This window comes from Bos taurus, chromosome 18, assembly GCF_002263795.3.
Source record: "Bos taurus isolate L1 Dominette 01449 registration number 42190680 breed Hereford chromosome 18, ARS-UCD2.0, whole genome shotgun sequence".
NCBI classification, from domain to species: domain Eukaryota; kingdom Metazoa; phylum Chordata; class Mammalia; order Artiodactyla; family Bovidae; genus Bos; species Bos taurus.
In genome coordinates this window covers 26,783,497-26,801,268 of record NC_037345.1, presented here as the reverse complement: position 1 = coordinate 26,801,268, position 17,772 = coordinate 26,783,497, and the positions used below count along the sequence as shown (strand labels likewise).

Sequence of the window (17,772 nt, the reverse complement as noted above, 5' to 3'; positions counted from 1 at the left end):
TGGATGGAGGAGCCTGGAAGGCTGCAGTCTATGCCGTCTATGGGGTCTCACAGAGTCGGACACGACTGAAGCGACTTAGCAGCAGCAGCAGTATATTACACAGTGTCATTTAGACTGCAATAAGATATAAATGGCATTGCCTGCACGTGCTCATACTTGGTCATATCTGCTCATATTGTCGGGAGAAGGCAATGGCAACCCACTCCAGTACTCTTGCCTGGAAAATCCCATGGACGGAGGGGCCTGGTGGGCTGCAGTCCATGGGGTCGCTAGGCGTCGGACACAACTGAGCGACTTCACTTTATTTTTTCACTTTCATTCATTGGAGAAGGAAATGGCAACCCACTCCGGTGTTCTTGCCTGGAGAATCCCAGGGACTGGGGAGCCTGGTGGGCTGCCGTCTATGGGGTCGCACAGAGTCGGACACAACTAAAGCGACTTAGCAGCAGCAGCAGCAGCAGCTCATATTGTCATCTCTTCATTAGAGCTGGTGTATATTGAAAACTACTTGCATGGAGTTTAAATGCCATGTAAAATATCTTTGAAAATTATGTTATAATTTAGCATTGAATTGAATATACACAAAGCCATAGAAACAGAGCACCAGAAACAGAACATATGTTTGATGTTAGTGAAACAAATAATCATAGCAAGAGAAATAATCACATTTTCATTTTTTTCTTTCAAACAAAAATAAGTGCATTATGCAGACTATGAAATGAAGGTCTATCCAAGAAGTTTAAACTGTGTCACATTTTGTTACTAAGACGCATGCAAAATCTGTGTTCATTACCTACCAAGCAAAAGATTTAAAAATCATAAACATTTATGCACCTAATTGTAGACCTTCACAATAAATAAAAATAAATGCTAGAACTTCAAGTAAAAGTAGACAAATCTACAACTACAATCAGATATAATTGATAGAAAAAATAGAATACTAATAAAGATATACAATTGACAGCATTCAAAGTGAAAGTCGCAGAGTCGTGTCTGAATCTTCATGACCTCATGGATTATCCATGGAATTCCCCAAGCCAGAATACTGGAGTGGGTAGCCTTTCCCTTTTCTAGGGGATCTTCCCAACCCAGGGATCGAACTCAGGTCTCCCGCACTGCAGGCAGATTCTTTACCCACTGAGCCACAAAGGAAGCCTTGATCCTTCATGTCGGCTCGTCCTATCATTGTGAAGCAGAATTCACCAACATTCAAAAATCAATGTAATTCATCTTATTAACATACTAAGAAAAACCTATATGCATCTTAGTAGAAATGGAAAATACATATGACAAAATCCAATATTAATTTGTGATTTTTAAAAAATACTCTCAGCAAACTACAAATAGAAGAGAACTTTCTCAACACACTAAAAGCATCTACATAAAATTTACAGCAACCATAAAAAAATGGCAAGAGACTGGATATTTCTCTCCAAAGAACAGGATAAGACAAGGATGTCCATGTTCATCAGTTCTAGTCAGCAATGGGCAGTAAGGCAAGGAGAACAAATAAAGGGCATCCAGTCCAGAGTGAAAGAAGTAAAGCAGTCTTTATTCACAGAAGACATGAATGTCTATGTGAAAAAAAACAGAATGTGCAATAGAGCAACTGGAACTAGGAGGCAGATTTACAAGTGTTGCAGGATACAAGCTGCTGCTGCTAAGCCGCTTCAGTCGTGTCCAACTCTGTGCAACCCCATGGACTACGGCCTACCAGGCTCCTCCATCCATGGGATTTTCCAGGCAAGAGTACTAGAGTGGGTTGCCATTGCCTTCTCCGGCAGGATACAAGACCAACATACAAAAGACAATTATATTTCTTTTACCAGCAGCAAACTACTGAAACTTGAAATATTTAAATGTATCACAACAGTATCAAAAATATTAAATGATTAGTGATAAACTGGATAAAGTATGTGCAATATCTGAACACAGAAAACTAAAACACATTGTTGAGAGAAACAGAGGACCTAAATAAATAAAGTGATAAATCATCTTTATGAGTCAGGAGATTCAATATTGTTGAAATACCAATTCTCCCAAATCAATCACATAAAATCATAATCAAAATTCAAGCAGACTTTTTCTGTAGAAGTTGACAAACTGATTTTAACCCTTATGTGGAAATACAATGGATCTCAAATATCTAAAACGACTTTGAAAAAGAATAAAATTGGAGGATCAGCATTACTATTATAGAGCTATGCAACCAAGGATGAGTCATTGCAAAAAAATTAACAAATACAGAATAATAAGTCCAGAAATCAGATTCAAACATATATAAACAACTGATTTTCAACAAATTCACAAAGACAATTCAGGAGAGAAAGAAAAATCTTTTAAACAGATGGTGGTGCAACAACTGGATATCCATAAATAAAGGCAAAAAATTGATATATACTCATATCATATAGAAAAATTAACTCAGTGTGGGCCATAGATATTGTAAAAATTGAAAATTATACATTTCTAGAAGAAATCATAGCAGAAAATAGTTTTAACTTGGACTAGGGGAAAATGTCTAAGACATAACACAAAAAAATGGTCCATAAGAAAAAAATAAATTGAAATCTACAGATTCAATGCAATCCCCATTAAGCTACCAATGGTATTTTTCACAGAGCTAGAACAAATAATTTCACAATTTGTATGGAAATACAAAAAAACCTTGAATAGCCAAAGCAATCTTGAGAAAGAAGAATGGAACTGGAGGAATCAACCTGCCTGACTTCAGGCTCTACTACAAAGCCACAGTCATCAAGACAGTATGGTACTGGCACAAAGACAGAAATATAGATCAATGGAACAAAATAGAAAGCCCAGAAATAAATCCACACACCTATGGACATCTTTGACAAATGAGGCAAGAATATACAATGGAGAAAAGACAATCTCTTTTCTTTGGTGGTGTTGGGAAAACTGGTTAACCACTTGTAAAAGAATGAAACTAGAACACTTTCTAACGCCATGCACAAAAATAAACTCAAAATGGATTAAAGATCTCAATGTAAGACCAGAAACTATAAAACTCCTAGAAGAGAACATAGGCAAAACACTCTCCGACATACATCACAGCAGGATCCTCTATGATCCACCTCCCAGAATATTAGAAATAAAAGCAAAAATAAACAAATGGGACCTAATTAAAATTAAAAGCTTCTGCACAACAAAGGAAACTATTAGCAAGGTGAAAAGACAGCCTTCAGAATGGGAGAAACTAATAGCAAATGAAGCAACTGACAAACAACTAATCTCAAAAATATACAAGCAACTCCTACAGCTCAACTCCAGAAAAATAAATGACCCAATCAAAAAATGGGCCAAAGAACTAAATGGACATTTCTCCAAAGAAGACATACAGATGGCTAACAAACACATGAAAAGATGCTCAACATCACTCATTATCAGAGAAATGCAAATCAAAACCACAGTGAGGTACCATTTCATGCCAGTCAGAATGGCTGCGATCCAAAAGTCTACAAACAATAAATGCTGGAGAGGGTGTGGAGAAAAGGGAACCCTCTTATACTGTTGGTGGGAATGCAAACTAGTACAGCCACTATGGAGAACAGTGTGGAGATTCCTTAAAAAACTGGAAATAGAACTGCCATACGACCCAGCAATCCCACTGCTGGGCATACACACTGAGGAAACCAGAATCGAAAGAGACACGTGTACCCCAGTGTTCATCGCGGCACTGTTTATAATAGCCAGGACATGGACGCAACCTAGATGTCCATCAGCAGATGAATGGATAAGAAATCGGTGGTACATATACACAATGGAGTATTACTCAGCCATTAAAAAGAATACATTTGAATCAGTTCTAATGAGGTGGATGAAACTGGAGCCTATTATACAGAGTGAAGTAAGCCAGAAAGAAAAACACCAATATAGTATACTAACGCATATATATGGAATTTAGAAAGATGGTAACAATAACCCTGTATGCGAGACAGCAAAAGAGACACACATATATAGAACAGTCTTATGGACTCTGTGGGAGAGGGCGAGGGTGGGATGATTTGGGAGAATGGCATTGAAACATGTATAATATCATATGTGAAATGAATCACCAGTCCAGGTTCAATGCCTGATACAGGATGCTCGGGGCTGATGCACTGGGATGACCCAGAGGAATGGTATGGGGAGGGAGGTGAGAGGGGGGTTCAGGATGGGGAACACGTGTACATCCATGGCGGATTCATTTTGATGTATGGCAAAACCAATACGATATTGTAAAGTAATTAGCCTCCAATTAAAATAAATAAATTTATATTAAAAAAATAAATTGATAAACTGGACATTGTATTAGTTAGCATTCTCCAGAGAAACAGAACCAATAAGGTGTATATGCTAGTGGTAAAGAACCTGTCTGCCAATGCAGGAGACATAAGAGACACAGGTTCAATCCCTAGGCTGGGAAGATCCCCTGGAGGAGGGCATGGCAATCCACTCCAGTATTCGTGCCTGGAGAATCCCCATGGACCAAGAAGCCTGGTAAGCTACAGTCCATAGGGTCACAAAGAGTCATGCATATATGTATATAGAGAGAAGGAAACTTACTGTAAGGAACTGACTCATGGAATTATGGAGGCTAAGAAGCTTTAATCGGCAGTTAGCAAGTTGGAGATTCAGGGTGTATCGTTTTCATCTAAGTCCAAAGGACTGAGAACCAAGAGAGCTGATGGTATAAGTTCCATTCCAAAAGCCAACAGGCTTGAGAGTAAAGAGCCAATGTTTCTGTTCAAGTCCAACACAGAAAAGACTTAAAAGTGAAAGTCGCCCACTCATGTTCAATTCAACCCCATGGACTATACAGTCCATGGAATTCTCCAGGCCAGAATACTGGAGTGGGTAGCCTTTCCCTTATCCAGGGGATCTTCCCAACTTAGGGATCCCACATTGCAGGCAGATTCTTTACCAGCTGAGCCACAAGGGAAGCCCAAGCATACTGGAGTGGGTACCCTACCCCTTCTCCAGCGGATCTTCCCAACCCAGGAATTGAACCAGGGTCTCCTGCATTGCAGGTGGATTCTTTACCAACTGAGCTATCAGGGAAACTGAAAAGACTGAACATCCCAGTTCAAAGCAGTCAGGCAGGAGTTTCCTCTCAGTAGATTAGGGAATTGTCTTTTTAGTTCCATTCAGGCTTTCAGCGGATTGGTTGAGGGTCATCCAAATTAGCGAGGACAATCTGCTTTGGTTAGTCAACTAATTCAGATGTTATTCTCATCTAAATACAACCTCACAGACACACCCATAATAATGTTTGTGCAAATATTTGGACACTACATAGTCCAGTGAAGATGACCCATCAAATTAACCATCACGGACTTCACCAAAATTTTAAACTACTCCTTCTTGAAAGAAAGTCTTAAGACAATGAAAAGAAGCAAAAGACTTAGAGAAAACATTTACAAAGCAGATACCTGATAAGGGGCTTGTATTTGGAATATATAAGAACTCTTGAAATTTATCAATAAGACATCAAACAACCCAGTTTTTTAAAATGTATAAAAAAATGGAACAGATGGTTTACAGAGAAGATGTATGAATAGCAAACAAGTATATGTTGAAATAATTCAACATCATTAATCATGAGGAAAATGCAAATTAAAACCACAACTAAATACCACTACAAATCTATTTAAAGCATTATTTTTTTTTAATGACCATACCAAGTATTGGCAAAGATAAGGAGGAACTTAAACTTTCAAACATTGATAATAGGAAAGTCATATGGTAGAATCCCTTTGGAAACAACTGGGCATTTTCTTTAAAAGTTAAACCTACCGTATGATCCACCCATTCCTCTCCTATGTATTTACCTAAGAGAAAGAATGCATATGTCCATATAATTACTTGTGCACAAATATTCATAACAGATATATGAATGCTCAAACTACCGCACAATTGCACTCATCTCACACGCTAGTAAAGTAATGCTCAAAATTCTCCAAGCCAGGCTTCAGCAATATGTGAACCGTGAACTTCCTGATGTTCAAGCTGGTTTTAGAAAAGGCAGAGGAACCAGAGATTAAATTCCAACATCCTCTGGATCATAGACAAAGCAAGAGAGTTCCAGAAAAACATCTATTTCTGCTTTATTGACTATGCCAAAGCCTTTGACTGTATGGATCACAATAAACTGTGGAAAATTCTGAAAGAGATGGGAATACCAGACCACCTGATCTGCCTCTTGAGAAATTTGTATGCAGGTCATACATGGCATCTGGTCCCACCACTTCATGGGAAATAGATGGGGAAACAGTGGAAACAGTGTAAGACTTTATTTTTCTGGGCTCCAAAATCACTACACATGGTGACTGCAGCCATGAAATTAAAAGACGCCTACTCCTTGGAAGGAAAGTTATGACCAACCTAGATAGCACATTCAAAAGCAGAGACATTACTTTGCCAACAAAGGTCCATCTAGTCAAGGCTATGGTTTTTCCTGTGGTCATGTATGGATGTGAGAGTTGGACTGTGAAGAAGGCTGAGCACCGAAGAACTGATGCTTTTGAACTGTGGTGTTGGAGAAGACTCTTGAGAGTCCCTTGGACTGCAAGGAGATCCAACCAGTCCATTCTGAAGGAGATCAGCCCTGGGATTTCTTTGGAAGGAATGATGCTAAAGCTGAAACTCCAGTACTTTGGCCACCTCATGCGAAGAGTTGACTCATTGGAAAAGACTCTGATGCTGGGAGGGATTGGGGGCAGGAGGAGAAGGGGACGACAGAGGATGAGATGGCTGGATGGCATCACTGACTCGATGGACGTGAGTCTCAGTGAACTCCGGGAGTTTGTGATGGACAGGGAGGCCTGGCGTGCTGTGATTCATGGGATCGCAAGGAGTCGGACACTACTGAGCGACTGATCTGATCTGATCTGATATTTATAATAGTCAAAACCTGGAAAAAAACCAAAGGCTCATAACTGGGTAAAGGAATGAATAAATGGTATATCATACAAAGGAATGCTACTCAGCAATAGAAAGAAATGAATAATTATCACAACATTAATTAATAAACACCACAAATTAATAAATACCACAATTAATAAGCACCACAAATATAATAAACACCACAAACATCAGTGAATCCCAAAATAACTGAATGAAAGAACTCAGACCAAAAATAGAAAGTTTTATATACTACAAGGAATGTACAGATACAGAAAATATTAAAGTAATCTATATTAATAAAAATTCAGTGGTTGCCTAAGAACATGGCTGGAGTGAGGGAGACTTCTGAGCGAGCTTAGGAAATGGGGATTACAAAAGGATATAATGAAACTTTGGGGGTATAATGGATGTGCTCATGATCACTGTAGTGATGATCTCACGGGTGTAGCACACATCAAAATTTATGATACACCTTAGGTAATGTGTAGTTTATTGTATTTATTTATACTTCAATAATGGCTTCCCAAGTGGTGCTAGAGGTAAAGAACCTGCCTGCCAATGCTGGAGACGTAAGAGGCATGGGTTTGATTCCTGGGTTGGGAAGATCCCCTGAAGGAAAGCATGACAGCCCATTCCAGTATTCTTGCCTGGAGAATCCCATGGACAGAGGAGCCTGGTGGGCTGCAGTTCATAGGGTCACAAAGGGTTGAACACAACTGAAGCCACTTAGCACGCACACATACTTCAATAAAGCTACTACCAAAAAAAGCCTGCATCCCTAATATAACAATATTTTAAAGAGAGCAAATAAGAGCAAAAAAGAAAGTATAGGTTAGTTCCCCCATATTATATATAAAAATATTTTATAAGGAGAAAAATAAAGCAATAAAAAAGCTTACCTCCAGAGATGTAAATAATATCTCATACAAAACACCCTCACTGTATCACTGCATATGATGCAAATTTCTCTATTTAAAAATAAAGATCCTGGGGCATCCCTGGTGGTCCAGTGGTTAAGAATCCACCTTGCAATGTAGGGGACACCGGTTCCATCCCTGGTCCGAGGATCCCACAGACCACAGTGGCAACCAAGTGCCACGACTGCTGAGCCTTTGCACCTCAACTATCGAAGCCCTTGTGCCTAGAGCCCACCCATGCTCTGCCATGAGAAGCCACTGCAGCAAGAAGCCCACACACTGCAACGCGAGAGTAGCCCCTACCTGCCACTAGAGAAAAGCCCACGCGTAGAAACGAAGGCCCAACACGCCCAAAAATACAAACGCATTGAATTTTCTTAAAAAATGAATATAAAAATAATGATCCTGCTCATAAGTTAGCAAAAGTGAGTTTCTAATTTCTGATTTGTTTTAATGAAAATATTTTTAAAGTTATAAAACTAAAATCACATTGAATATATATTTTATTTTATAAAAAGGGAAGAATCTGAAATAGTATATGGAGGTACCAGTAAACTTTTTCAAATAATTAGGAAAACACATAATCATATAAATTTTATGTGAAGTATATAAATTTTAAAAGGAGAAAAATAATAGTATATAATTCCATATAATAGTGTATATATATATATATATATATAGTATATATAGTATGTAGTAATATATAATAGTATATATTCCATATAATTCCATCCCAAAGGCACCTAATCTTCGTTTAAAAGCAAAACTAGGAAGACAGATATCAAAATGTATATCATTGAAATTATAAGCACTGTACATTTTGTGTTGATATTTTTTTTAGTATTGAATCAAAATCATGGGGATGTAATGTACCCCATGATGACTATAGCTAATGCTATATCAAACATCTGAAAGTTGCTAAGAAAGTAGACCTTAAAAGCTCTTATCACACGGAAAAACAATTAACTAAGTGTGACGATGGATGTTAACTAGACTTAGTACAGTGATCATTTCACAATATATGCAAATATCAAATTATTATGCTGGACACCTGAAACTAATATGTCAGTTTATCTCAGTTTTTAAAAATACTGAGTCAGGTATTTCCTCAGCCACAATAGAAGCTCTACAATAAATTAGCTATTTTAGATTGTTTAATTTCAGATGGTTTTTATTTAATACTAGGTGTGAGGCTATTGTTCTTTGACTTCTTTAAAGCTTTGACTGCTCTTTATATAATAATAAGGATTGAAAAGACACAGGCATGATCTTAATTCCACATTCTGTATTCCCCTCACCATTCAGTAGGACTAAAGAATGCTTCCAGTATTTTCTCTGCAATTTGAAGTCTTTCTGGGTTTAGTGTAAATAGTTGTAGGTCAGCATTTCAGCAACTTTTCTATAAAACACAAAATAGAACACGTCAAATGCTGTATTTTTCAGCACTATTAAGTCCCAGTGTTATTAAGCTCAAACTTGAACTAGCCCTGTAGGGTAAATTGCAAGAAACACACTCATAAATTCTCTGTGAGTTCAGTAGCATTCACTTGGACAGTCTGCATGCTTCTTTAATATTTTCAACAGGCTTGTTTTTGCTTTGGATTTTTCCATTATACATATACTTAGTTATAAATGTTATGTACATGCAAGCCTACTCATAATATACACTATAAATACCAGGGTGGGGGGGAGAGATCTTTTTAAAACATTAAACAAAGATGAAATTAGCCATGTTTTAAAAAATAATTTATTTGATGTATTATTGGAACAAGTAACCTTCTTATTGTCACTAAAAAATGTATCACTGTGATTCAAAGGTCTGGCTCTTGGTTGAACTTACTTCAACACTGAGTTTTAGCTGCCTGCTGCTGCTGCTGCTAAGTCGCTTCAGTCGTGTCCGACTCTGTGCGACCCCATGGACTGCAGCCCACCAGGCTCCTCCATCCATGGGATTTTCCAGGCAAGAGTGCTGGAGTGGGGTGCCAATGCCTTCTCCAGTTTTAGCTGCCAGTATTCACTAAATAAGCTACCTCCCACAACACAGAGATCTCTAAAAGGGCGAGAAAACACATCACCAGCTTGCTAAATAAGTTATGATGTTTACATACTAATCACACAGAGTTCACTTCATGTCTCCGATGTATCATTTTTAAATACCTTGCTAAGGGGATTATTTCATACCTGTGAATCGTATATCAAGTAGTTTCCTAGAAATTTTCTTTCTGTTTTTTTCTTTTTTAGTTTACTTCTTTAACTTGATTATCTTATTGTTTCTGACCTCAATAAGTATTCCAACAGGCTTATAGGGGAAATAGAAGAAATGAGGCTCTATCATTTTCTACTGTTTGCTTTTTTTATTTTTGCATTATTGATATAACTTAAAATTCATGATTTCTTTGCAGTAATCACGTTTAACAGCATTACTGACATATAATTGACATACAGTAAATTGCACATATTTAAACATGTACAATTTGATTAGTTTTGACATATGTATACATTCCGGAAGCCATCATCACAGTATTTTGATTATGCAACTTTATATTAAGTCTTGAAAACAGGTAGGATAAGTCCTGAAACTTTATTTATCAAAACAGTTTTGGCTCTTCTAAGTCCATTGCATTTCCATGTGAATTTTAGAATCAGTTTACTTTGACACACAAAGACTGCTGGGGGTTTGGGCTGCAATTGCCTTGGATCTATTAGATAAAGTGGGGATAATTTACACCTTAATTTTGACTCTTCATTACTAGATTTCTCTCCTATCAAGTATTGAGAGAGATAGATTCAAACCTATGACTAACATTGTGGATTTGTCTAGTTTTTGGTTGCAGTTCCATCCATTTGTATTGTTATATATTCTGACAATCTGTTATTAGGTGAGTAAACATTTAGAATTATTATGTCCTCTTGATAAACTGACCCCTTTATCATTATAAAATCACCTTTTCCTTGATAAAGTCTTTTCTCTGAAATTTACTTTGTCTGATTTTAAAATAGTCACTCCAAATTTCTTTTAATCAGGGTTAGCATGGCATGTTTCCCTTCTTTTACTTTTAACCCGTTTGTTACTTGAGATACCATAGTTACATCTAACGCTATTATTAATACGATCTGGTTTCAGTCTTACTATTTGTTTTCTATTAGTCCTTTTACGCTCCTTTTTTCTGCCTCCTTCTGTACAAATTATTTTTATGAATCCATTTTATCTCCTTTATTGTTTTATTAGCCATAACTTTGTTTTGTTATTTTAGTGGGGTTTTTTTAATTATTGCTTTGAGGTTTATGGTATTCATCTTTCTCACAGTCTACCTTCAAGTGATATTATACTGTCTATATAGTATTTTTAGAATAGTATACTTTCATTTCTTCTCTTCCCCTTTTATGTTTTTGTTACCATATTTTTTACTTTAACATTTATATTATAAACCCATCACAGCCTAATTCATTCCTTCCCCAGAGAGAAGCTAGGATCTGGGGGTTTTCATTCGCTTGCTCTGTGCAGAGGCTGAGGGAGGGGCTATGGTGACTGCCTGCTGCTACTTCAAAGCACCGTTTTTGTTCCCACTGGCCCCCAGGCACCTAGACTATGCCAGGTGCCAGGAGCACTCCAAAGGCACAGGCGAGATAGAAGCCAGTACTTCAGGCAGTCCCCCCAAAAGCTGGAGTGCTGGGGACATAGTCCATCTCTTTCCCTCTCTCAGAAGAAGCTGGACACTAGGGGTTTCTCTCTGATTGTATGGTGCTGTGTCAGGAGTACGGATTATGGTTAGACAATTCTCAATTTTTCCTACTGGCTTTGAAGTGGCTGGCTTTGGAGCCTCTCAACTTGTTTCTGAATTTCTCATAGCGGGGTTTGTCATTAATTGTTGTTGAATCAATGTGTCCAGGGGGAAAAATGGGGGCCCAGGGCTGCTAATTCCACCGTCTTGCTGATGGCACCCCTCCTTCTCTCTTAAAAGGTAACATAAATCTTTGGGTGATGGCCAAAAAACGTACAGAAAACGTTATGAACTGAACTAAATGCTATGAAACAACACAACGTTTTTCACTTAAACCATTTAACCAAAAAAACTGATTGACTATATGAGAAGGAAACACTTTCTTGAGGAAGTGAATAGATAAGCAGAGGAAAACTTCTCCAAGAAAAGGAGTTGCTCCTGTAACAAGAAGAGGGGAGAACTGGAACAAGAGCAAGTCTGAGGCAGGATGGGGCCAGGGAGACGGCAGGGGTCTGATCAAGCAAAGTCTGAAAACCTGAGTAAGTCATTTTAGGCTTCGTTCTGACAGCAATCAGAAACCATTACATGACTTTTAGCAGAACACAACACAATAGGTATGGGTTTGAAAAGACTGGCTTGACTTCCCTGGTGGCTCAGATGGTAAAGCATCTGTCTACAATGCGGGAGACCCAGGTTCAAGCCCTGGGTTGGGAAGATCCCCTGGAGAAGGAAATGGCAATCCACTCCAGTACTATTGCCTGGAAAATCCCATGGACAGAGCAGCCTGGTAGGTTACAGTTTCTGGGGTCTCAAAGAGTTGGACATGACTGAGAGACTTCACTTTTCTAGATAAATCAGAAGGAAAGGGAAGAAGCAGTATGAAAACCTAGTTGTCCTTGACCTAGATTAGTATGTTGAAAGGATTCTTTCAAACAAATAAGAGAAGAGAGAAGAAAAATCGCACCGAGTATCAGCCCGCAGAGTACATAGAGTTGAGAGGCCCTTGCGGAGGAAGGATGAGAGAGAAAATCGACATGAGGAAGTACTGTACATAGTTAGATGTACCCGAGACTGTAGACTACAGCAAACAACTGAACTCCATTCCTGACTTGGCCACTTGTCAGTCCTGAAATTCTAGACAAGTCAATTATCCCTATTCTACAGATGAAGAAACTTAAAGTCTAAGAGGCTAACTGTTCCTACTTCACCCAGTTGTAGTGTGACATGTAAACGCTGCTGCTGCTGCTGCTGCTAAGTCGCTTCAGTCGTATCCGACTCTGTGCAACCCCATAGATGGCAACCCACCAGGCTCCCCCATCCCTGAGATTCTCCAGGCAAGAACACTGGAGTGGGTTGCCATTTCCTTCTCCGACGCATAGAAGTAAAAAGTGAAAGTGAAGTTGCTCAGTCGTGTCCGACTCTTAGTGACCCCATGGACTGCAGCCTACCAGGCTCCTCTGTCCATGGGATTTTCCAGGCAAGAGTACTGGAGTAGGGTGCCATTGCCTTCTCCTAGCATTAATGCTAGCCCCCCCAAAAAGTGCATCAAAAATGTTAACTCTTAGATGTGATGATGTTGTAAAACTAAGCTGACTCAGCAAGGTTAAGTGATGTATGCTCTAGGTCACACAACTGGTAGCTATAAAATTGTTTTTTTTTTAATAACCTTCTCAACACACATAGATTATTCAGCATAAGAATTATACTGATTTATACCCCTGCAAAAAACGCCAATTTCCCACACTGGTACAAATGTCAAAAATTGTCATTTAAAAAAATATCAATTATTAAATAAGATTTTAAAAGATTTGAGTTCTATCTCAGGACTTCCTAGCAAAAAAAAAAAAAGATCCATTTCATACACAAATGTTAATTTCTGTGGTACTATATGACTGTAAAAGTCTAGATCAAAGGTTACGCTGACAAACAGAATGTGGACTACAATATTACAAAGTCAAAATATTCTGCTGTCATATGTTTCACTATCTATTATCATTGTGCTTTCATATTTTGACTTGAATTGATAAAGTCTGTATTGTTCCTCAAAATAATATATATTTGAAACTCTAAATAGGGAGCATGGAGATTACACATACATAAAATATCATTTGTATGTGGAATCTAAAAAACATATATAAATGGGCTTATTTACAAAACAGAAAGAGACAGACTTCAAAGACAAACAAGACTATCAAAGGGGAGATGTAGGGAAGGGGAAAATTAGGAGTATATACACACAATTTTATATAAAATAGATAATCAACAAGGATGTACTGTGTACCACAGGGAACTCTACTCAGTATTCTGTAATAACCTATATGGGAAAAGAATCTGAAAAAGAATGGATATATGTATATGTATAACTGAATCACTTTGCTGTATACCTGAAACTAATACAACTTACAATATTAAATCAACCTAAACTTACAAATCTGTAAATCAACTACAGTGGTCGTTGTTTAATTGCCATCATGTCCAACTCTTTTGTGTTCAGTTCAGTTCAGTCTCTCAGTTATGTACAACTCTTTGCGATCCCATGGACTGCAACACACCAGGCTTCCCTGTCCATCATCAACTCCCAAACCTTGCTCAAACTCATGTCCATCCAGTTGGTGATGCTATCCAATCATCTCATCCTCTGTCATCCCCTTCTGCTTTCAATCTTTCCCAGCATCAGGACATTTTCCAATGAGTCAGTTCTTTCCATCAGGTGGCCAAGGCATTGGAGCTTCAGCATCACTTCTTCCAATGAATATTCAGGACTGATTTCCTTTAGGATGGACTGGTTTGATCTCCTTGCAGTCCAAGGGACTCTCAAGAGTCTTCTCCAACACCACAGTTCAAAAGCATCAATTCTTTGGTGCTCAGCTTTCTTTATGGTCCAACTCTCACATCCATACATGACTACTAGAAAAACCATAGCTTTGACTAGATGGACCTTTGTCAACAAAGTAATGTCTCTGCTTTTTAATACACTGTCTAGGTTGGTCACAGTTTTTCTTCCAAAGAGCAAGTGTCTTTTCATTTCATGGTTGCAGTCACTATCTGCAGTGATTTTGGAGCCCAAGAAAATAAAGGTCTGTCACTGCTTCCATTGTTTCCCCATCTATTTGCCATGAAGTGATGGGACCGGATACTATGATCTTCATTTTTTAAATGTTAAGCTTTAAGCCAGCTTTTTCACTCTCCTCTTTCACTTTCTCTTCTCTTTAGTTCTTCTTCACATACTCCAATATAAAATAAAAATTAAATTAAAAAAAATCTTTTAAAAGCATATGCACCTTTAACTGACCTACAAGTTAGTGCACAATACCAGTTTTTCCTACTAATATGCTTCCCAACATCAAAGTGATCTTTAATGGAATATCTGGGGGGACAGCTGTTTCAGGTGGGGATGCTCCCAACTTTGAATCTGTCTCATCTCTGTACAGTATCTCAATTTCCTTGCAGATATTCTAGAAATTGAATACTATGAAAAAGTATTTAGAATTCAAATGATTGTCATCTCTGATTAAAATTCCAGTAGATGTGCCTTTTAGGAAGAAACTTTCTTGAGTACAGTTATAATTGGACATTTTTTTAAGTTTCTTAATAATTTACATTTCCTATGCTTGAGCCAATGTAATGACAAACTGAATGACAGCCAAACATGTCCCTATTATTTGAGTGTAACAATCAAATTCCATGAGGACAGGGCTCAGACAGTGCCCTGTGTTTCTACTTATTTTGCTGCCTCTTTAGACAAATCACATAAAGCCAAAAATTCACCCTGTTTGTAATCAACAGCTCAGTCTCTAATACCATCACAGCTTTCTCTGTAAATGTTGCCTGGGTACTTGAAAAATCATCTTAAAATATACTTTTCAAGTAGCAAGCATAATTGGTGTAACATAAATTAGTCCGACTAATATTCAGACTGATGATGTTTATTTTGACCTTGTTCAGACACTCACCATACTCTTATGTGTGACTCAGATATAGAAAAAGCTGCTTAGTAGTAATGGGAGATCTAACTTTCAAAATTCAGTAGTGACCTTGACCCTTGAATTTTTCCTTTAGTTCAAAAAACAGAGTTCAGCTCTTTACATCAAGGTTAGGTAAAATGAAATTATTTGTTCTATGTGCAGTCTAGGGAAGTTCTCAGTTGATGTTCTATGAATCTCTAACCAAGGTCAAGTCCATAATAAGAGCCAGGTCCCCACAATGGGGGTAATTTAGGTTTATGCAAAGGTGAATCTATCCCTTAAAAGATTTTGGGAGCATAGTATGGGAGATCTGCTGTTGTTGTTCAGTCCCTACGTCATATCTGACTGTTTGCGACCCCATGGACCACAGCAAGCCAGCCTTCCCTGTCCTTCGCTATCTTCTTGACCTTGTTCAAACTCATGTCAGTTAAGTCGGTGATGCCATCCAACCATCTCATCCTCTGCCACCTCCCCCTCCTTATGCCTTCAATCTTTCCCAGCATCAGTGTCTTTTCTTATGGGTCAGTTCTTCGCATCAAGTGGTCAACATAATTGGAGCTTCAGCATCAGTTCTTCCAGTGAATATTCAGGCTTGATTTCCTTTAGGATTAACTCGTTTGATCTCCTTGCAGTCCAAGGAACTCTCAAGAGTCTTCTCCAGCACCACAATTCGAAGGCATCAATTCTTTGGTGCTCAGTCTTCTTTATGGGAGACACAAGTACGTTAAAATGGATATGTCATAAGATGTTTTTTTAATCATACAGGTAATTTTTTTCCTTTTAATGTTTTGTAAGCCTCAGAATTAAACATGCTTTCAATTGTTCTATGCATAGCCCTTCTCTTATTTTATTAATACTTTATGTTTGTTTTTATTTTCAGTGACTATTTTTTTTTCCTCCCTACCCAAAGTCTTGGCTGTATACATAACTTTGTAAAATATAGGCCATTTTATGCATCTTTCTGCTTTCAGTTTATGTGAAGGCCACTTAATTTATAATTTAAAACTATGTATTTCCATCAGTCTCATGATTGGGACCCAGGATGGTGCCTCAGAGCCCAGCAGGTGGGGCTGGCTGCATACTTGAGACCATGGGGCCTGGGCAACCTTGAAGGATCTGAAGCAAGGATGTGAACCAAGAGACTAGATTTGTGTATGGGAGGGCGCCCCCTGAAGGTCATGGGGCAGTGCAGCAAGGCAGGAAGGGTCACTTCCCCAAACCCAGGTGACAGGCCACAACAGATTCACTGGAGACCAAGAGACCTGTGTTATTTTTAACTTTTTGTTGATCTTCCTGCAAAAGAAACTTCTGCCTATTGAATAGTCTGTCTATGTAGTTAGTGAAAATTTAAGACATGAAAAGTGTGTTAGTTGCTGAGTCATATCCCACTCTTTGCGACCCCATTGACTGTAGCCCTCCAGGCTCCTCTGTTCATGGGATTTCCCAGGTAAGGATACTGGAGTAGTTAGCCATTCCCCTCTCCAGAGGATCTTCCCAACTCAGGGATCGAACCCAGGTCTCCTGCATTGCAGGCAGATTCTTTATCATCTGAGCCACCAGGAAGCCAATAAATTAACTTAATAAAATCTGTCGACAAGTTTTACTGTATGATTCCATACACTGTGATATTTTACTTATTTCATCAGAAACAGACACACAGTTTACCTGAGATTTTTAACTATCACAAATGCTCTGAAAGCCAATTAAAATATAAAAGATCAACAGAAAAACCATGGTAGCAGGACCTGGAGAAGGGCCAGGATGCTAATGCTGGCCATATACCCTTTACAGACCCCTGTGACATTTTTAATGGGGTAGATTCTTAGTCCATAGATCATGTCATTCGTCATTTCATTACTAAGTTCCAAATTTCTAACCAAAATGACTTTATCATTTTTAATATCTCTGCCAGCAATGCCAAAAGATGTGTTTGTCCACAACATCATCAAAATTTGGTATTTCCTGATGTTTCATTGTGTTTTCAACAATAGTAGGTAAAATAGTAATAGGTGAGATGGTGTCTTATTGTTTTCATTTGCCTTTTTCGCATTATTGTGAGCTTGTATATCTTATCTTGCACTTGTTTATTGTTGCAGTAGGATAAGCCAGGCCATGCTGAAATATGAATGGCAAAATTCAAAATTTATACCTTTCTTATTGGGCAAGTCTACAGGGCAACTCTCCCGATGATTGGTAAAGGCAGCTTCCATCTCATGACTCACTATCTCAGCCGATAACTCCAGTGCTGTCACAGAGTGGGAG

The 17,772-nt window shown here is 38.2% G+C and overlaps 1 long non-coding RNA gene across 1 annotated transcript in view; it reads right to left on the bottom strand.

Moving 5' to 3' along the window:
• Nucleotides 1-8,759: 8,759 nt before the first annotated feature.
• Nucleotides 8,760-17,772, bottom strand: part of LOC132342817 (uncharacterized) — a 76,029-nt gene continuing 67,016 nt past the window's right edge. Inside the window, exon 3 of the long non-coding RNA XR_009491336.1 lies at nucleotides 8,760-9,222. This is a non-coding gene — a long non-coding RNA (uncharacterized lncRNA). The remainder of the gene's footprint in view (nucleotides 9,223-17,772) is intronic.